The sequence below is a fragment of the Hyla sarda genome, unplaced genomic scaffold (assembly GCF_029499605.1).
Source record: "Hyla sarda isolate aHylSar1 unplaced genomic scaffold, aHylSar1.hap1 scaffold_976, whole genome shotgun sequence".
In the NCBI taxonomy this organism is placed as follows: Eukaryota; Metazoa; Chordata; class Amphibia; order Anura; family Hylidae; genus Hyla; species Hyla sarda.
Genome location: NW_026611006.1, coordinates 40,431 through 46,430, shown reverse-complemented (window position 1 = coordinate 46,430; position 6,000 = coordinate 40,431). Strand labels below are relative to the sequence as shown.

General features: G+C 54.5%; 2 pseudogenes; both read right to left on the bottom strand.

Moving 5' to 3' along the window:
* Positions 1–576: 576 nt before the first annotated feature.
* Positions 577–749, bottom strand: LOC130351437 (U2 spliceosomal RNA; annotated as a pseudogene).
* A 4,376-nt stretch (positions 750–5,125) lies between these two features.
* LOC130351441 (U2 spliceosomal RNA) lies at positions 5,126–5,272 on the bottom strand (annotated as a pseudogene).
* Positions 5,273–6,000: the final 728 nt, after the last annotated feature.

Below are 6,000 nucleotides of genomic sequence, written 5' to 3'. Positions count from 1 at the left end.
TTTAGATACAGTCTAAAGCATAGATCTCAAAGTCTGTGCACAGAATTTAGCAAGGGCCTCGCACCTTCTGATGCATTAGGTAGGTGCACAATAGCATAGCCTAACCCTCTGTACTTTGGTCTATATTGATGCGGGACATAGACAGCCAGCTGATGACCAATCCATTAGTGCAATGGATGGCTGGAAGCATTTGTCTTTGCCTTTGCAATACCACAGAAGCAATGCATGGTCAATGTACAGCAATGACACACCTGTGTGAACAGCCAGGAGACCCCCCATGTTATGTCAATTAGGAACATTCAGCACCCACCCGCTTTAAGGCAGCTGCCTATCATGTCATGCCCTACCTGCACAGGTGTGCTGGCTGCTCAGATGATCCAATTAAGGAGGCCATTTAGTCAGCAGCAGCAGAAGTCCTGTGCCTGGACGCTCCAACAGCGGCCAGACACAAGCAGCAGCAGCAGCACCTTTTGTTTTTTGGCTGCAGCAGCAGCAAGGCCCACAGGGCTGGCTAGCTGGCTAGCCAGCAAGCAGGTAGCAATGAAAGTAGGAATCTTTCTTTTTAACCCTGTAAGGGGGTGGTGCACTGTACCCGAAGATACTGCCATATCGGGTCAATGCATAGGGCGACGGAAGCAAGCTTCGAAATCGGCCCCCGTTCTCAAAAATCCATTTAATATATGGTCCCCAGATAGGGGACGTATCAGATATTAAACTGATAAGAACAGATTTTTTTGATTGAAAGAGCTTTATTTCCGTTCAGTCATTACAAGTCGTACAATAAATTACAGTCACACAAAGCATGATAGTACAATACACAGCAAAGGTTCCCTAAGCTATACATCGCACACCATGCTACTCTAACATTCAGCTCAATCCTGCAATAGAAAGGCACAAGAGATCAAACAAAAACCAAATAATACAATCTGTGATCGGGGTAGGGGTGTGGGCGACTATGTGGGGGTAGGGAGGGGGCGGATCACAGGGCCAAACTGTTGGGCTGTATCTTCAGGGAGACATGGGAGAAGTAGAGGGGTCTTCACTCCTCTTCTTCCTCATCAACGGACGAGCTGTTCAAGATGGAATAGTCTCTAAGCAGGTTCTTGATGAACCTGCGGCAGTCCCGGACGGACATGTTTTCCCTGTTGATCACGAGGCGGTTCCTGGCAAGCCACACTGCGTCCTTAAAACAGTTCATAAGGCGCCAGGCCTCCTGGATGGCCTCCACGTCGTGGGTCCCAGGGAACAGGCCGTAAAGCACCGAATGGTACGATAGGCAGCTCCTGGGCACTGAGTCTCTGAGTTCATGTTCTAGGGCGTCCAACAGACCCTGTGCAAAGGGGCACTGCCAAAACACATGGAAAGATGTTTCCTCCACATAGGGGCAACTAGGGCAGTACCGGGTCTTGCACAGGTTGCGGGCATGCATGAATGACCTGAGAGAGAGACCTCCCATGAAGGCCATCCACGACAAGTCCTTGTGTCCATTGGTAAGCCGCTTTGAGGCCACATTGTTCCAAACTGTCTCTGCAGTGGCTGCGGGGAGTCCCGGAACCAGCTCGGTCAAGTCCTTAGCTCGGATGAGCTTGTGGATTGTCTTCGGCTTCCATAGGTCGGGTTTCAGTCCTTCCAGCTGGTGCTCCCTCACAAACCGGACAACATCCCCATAGAACCAGGGAGTGTTCCAGTTGTAAGGGATGGAGCTGTCCCACTTGTCCCAGCCCAGCTGTCTCCAGAGGGGCATGAGAAGCAAGCGAGACATGGACCTGCCCGCTGAGCCAGTCTTTTCAACAAGAGTCCGCTGCACCGTGACACATGCAAAGGAGGCCCTCAGCAGAGCGGGGATGTCGGGTATTCCCTTCCCACCCTTGCGGGGTTCCTTGTACATCACGGTCCTCTTGACTCTGTCCATTTTGCCCCAGACAAAGCCAAACACTGTCCGGGTGATGGCCTTGCAAACGGTGGTATGGGGAGGCCAGGCCTGTGCGGTATATTGGAGCACAGGCAAAACTTCACTCCGCAGGACAAGTGCCTTGCCTTCCATCGTGAGCTTTCTGGAGCTCCACAATCCGATCTTCGAGTTTATCCTTCCTAGTCGGTCTTGCCAAGACTTAAGGGCCGCTCCTTCCTTCCCGAACCAGACTCCAAGAATTTGAATGAAGTCCGGCTTAACAGTAAAGGGGAAGGGGGCGGAAGAAGCCAGGTGCCATTCCCCGAAGAGCATGGCCTCCGACTTCCCGCAGTTGACTTTTGCCCCCGAAGCTCTGCCGAAGTCCTCGCAGGTCTGGACGAGTGCAGTCACCGAACGCTGGTCAGCGCAGAAGACGATCACGTCGTCCATGTAGAGCGAGCACTTGACCTCGTGGCGATCTGGTCCTGGTGCGGTGATCCCTCTGATCTCTCCATTCTGCCGGATAGTCTCAGCGAAGAGCTCTATAACACAAACAAAAAGGAGAGGTGAAAGAGGGCAGCCTTGTCTAACCCCTGAAAGAATAGAAAAGGGGTCAGTCTTCCAGCCGTTCACCAACACCGTGCTGTAAATGTCAAAATACATAACGTTAACAAAAGAGCAAAACATCTTCCCCAGACCCAGCCTGCGCAAAACCCTGTCCATGAATGCGTGGGAGACACGGTCGAACGCCTTCTCCTGATCTAAGCTGACCAGGGCGGCGTGGCCCCCGCGGTCCTGGATGTAATGGACCGTGTCTCTCACAAGGGCAAGGCTGTCAGCAATCCTGCGGCCAGGAATGCTGCAGGTCTGGTCCGGATGGACGATCTGCCCCATGACAGGTTTCAGCCTGTTGGCCAGCACCTTGGCGAGGATCTTGTAGTCCACGTTCAGGAGAGAGATGGGACGCCAGTTTTTCAGGTCACATCTCTCCCCCTTCCGCTTATACAAGATCGTGATCATCCCTTCCCTCAACGACGGAGGCATTCTGCCCCCCACCACCATCTCCTCGTACACCTCCAACAGGTCCGGACAGATCAGGTCACCCAGCGCTACGTAGAGCTCGGCCGGGAGACCGTCACTGCCCGGGGTCCTGCCGGGCTTAAAGGATTTAGCGGCAGAGAGCAGCTCCCCCACCGTCAAGGGATCGTCCATAGCAGCCGCACCTGCGGGATCAACAACGTTAGTGACACCTGACAGGAACCTCTCGGCGGCTTCGGGGTCGGATGACTTGGGGGCGTAGAGGTTGCTGTAGAAGTCGTGGACGACCCCCATCACTTCCTCCTTGCCGCTCCTCATGTGTCCGGTCTCATCTCGTAGCTCAGTCAGGGGCGTGTGGCCGGCATGGAGCTTCCTGAAAAAGAAAGTTACATTTCTCACCCTTCTCCAGGTTCTCCACCTTGGAACGAAAGACGATTTGCTTGGATTCCTCCTCAAAGTGCCTTTTCAAGCTCTTTTTGGTCTCCTCCAGCTCCTCCCTGACGTCCCAGCCACACTGGAGCAGGTCCTGCAGGGACCGCAGCTCGCGCTGCAGTTTCCTGAAGTCCCACTTCTTCGCACACGCCTGTTGTCTGCCTTTTGCCTGAAAGAAACAACGGAATTCGACTTTAACATATTCCCACCAATCGCTGATGCACTTGAACAGACATTTGTCATTTCGCCATACAAGGTACGCATCCCTAAGTTCCTCCATGACCTCCCTCTGCTCCAACAGGGCACAATTCAACTTCCAGGAGTGGGGCGGGGGGCAGGAGAGAGTGCCCGGGCAGGGGAGGACGGGGCAGGGGTGGGACGGGATGGGGCAGGAGGGGCAGGGGTGGGGCAGGAGGGGCAGGGGTGGGACGGGATGGGGCAGGGGTGGGACGGGATGGGGCAGGGGTGGGACGGGGCAGGGGAGGGACGGGACGGGACGGGGCAGGGGTGGTGGCTTTCGCCTTCTTACCCTCCTTGGTCGGCTTGGCCATCCGTGGTGCTGGCTCCGGAGCTGGGGCTGGCTTTGGTGCTCTCGCTGCCACAGATGCCCATGTTCTCTCCCTCTGGGGGCAGTCCTTGTAGCTGTGGGCTGCCAGTCCGCAGAGGTTGCAGGTCTTGCTCTTGGGGCAGTCCTTGGTCGTGTGACCTGTCACACGGCAATACCTGCAGGCATCCTCCGTACAGTCCTTGCCCTCGTGGCCCATCTTGCCACATCTCCTGCAGGTCTGCGGCATGTCCGGGTAGAAGATAAGTCCTGTGGAGTTGCCCAAGGAAAATGTCGTTGGCAGGTGCTGTAGTCCGTCTGGAGAAGCAGGGTTCTTGTTGAGTCTGACGACCACAGACCACTTGCAGGTCCAGTATCCGAGTGAGTTCAGGATGCGGGTGGGCTCCCTCACCACGGTGCAGAAGCGCTTCAGGAAGGTCGAGATGTCCGTGCCTGGGGTGTGTGGGTTCCGCATTGAGACCGTCACCCGCCTCTCCTCTCTTTGAATAAGGCAGTTGCCCACAAAGCGAGAGAAAGGGGATTCGGGACTCGCCGCTTTCACCACCTCCCAGTATCTTCTACAGGTCCCAATGGTGGCAAAGGTGATGTAGAAGATTCCCGAAAAGAAGGTTGCTATTCCCAGGGTGTCAGCCGTGGGGAAGCCTTGATCCGCCAGCATCTTCTTGCAGAACACGTCGTGGGACATGTCCGGCACCCTTCCGTCCACGGGCTTGAGCTTCAAGGCAACAGTCTGCCTCATCCAGGGCTCCAGGATTGGAGCTTCCAGGTTGGGAATTCTGCCGCCCTTCTGCTTTGCCATGGTGGAGGTTGAAGCTTGCTGTGGTTGGGGCTGGACCTCCAGGCCTTGCCCTGCAGCCTCCTGGGTGGACTTGCTGGTTGAGGCCATGGCTTCTTCCAGCAGGCTCTTTTCCGCTTCCTTGTGGAGAGAGGCTTCGCAAAGTCTTCTTTCCCGGGTGGGAGGAGCTATGCAGATCCGTTCCCGGTGGGAGGAGCTATGCAAATCCTTCTCCAGAGGCAGCGAGTTTCTTCAAAAAGATTCTGCGCCGCCTTCGTCTTCGCCGCTGTTCCGGAATTAACCGCCGATTCCCTTCTTCCAGGTTCTTCGTCGGCTTCTTCCGGAGCTGCAGTCTTCAAGATCTTCTTCTTCAGATGTTCCGAGGCAGGCAGGAGACAATCTTCAGGTGGTATGCTCTAGAGGAATGCGGTTCTAGTAAGAACGAAAAGTACTGCAATCGTACTACGCAAAATCTCTACCACAATGCTTGGAGTTCTTCAGACCGTAGCGATCATGGTATCTCCCCTGCCAGGTACTACACTTGATCTTAGCCAAAAGGCCGAGAAGCGATAACCGTGAAAGGGGCGGGCCCAACAAGGTCCCCTTCATGGGCACTATCACTGCTTGCTGGAAGGGAGGCTGCCAGACAATTTCCCATGCACACTCTGGGCTGGGGGGCAGTCAACCACCAGTACACACAGCAGAACCTAAACCCATACCATTATTGCTAAGCAGCAAGACAGGGGCCCATTGCACTCCCACGGGGCCTTTTTAAATGCAACCCATAACCCGGATTTGCCAGGAACCCTTCTTACTCCTCCTACTTGCATGTGACACTGGGCTTAGGATCTGCATAGGAAACACACACACAAGCACACACCTACCTTTGTTGCCTGCAGATGCCTCCTTGGCTGTCCCCAAACGGTATCAAACCAACACCCATGGGAAGCTGTAAGCATAGAGGACATGCCTGCACCCTATTGGACTTACTTGTGTGGGTTAAATCCGGGTTATTTGACAACCTATGGCGGTGATTGTTCTGCTCAGGCAGAGCAGTGCTGATGTTCCTCATAAAGCTGTCGCTGCTGTGAAGGTTCTAGGCGACATCACAATCCCTATGGTTACATACACAACAAAGCTGGGTTGTTGTTGTTTACACTCTGCAAGGCCTGTGGAAGTGAGTGACATCATAGCACTGTAGTTCTAAGGGTTCTAGATGGATGCAACAATCTCCTGTTGCTTCTATGAAGGCCATAATAGACGACATCACCAACCAGCTCCATAGTCACATACACAGCA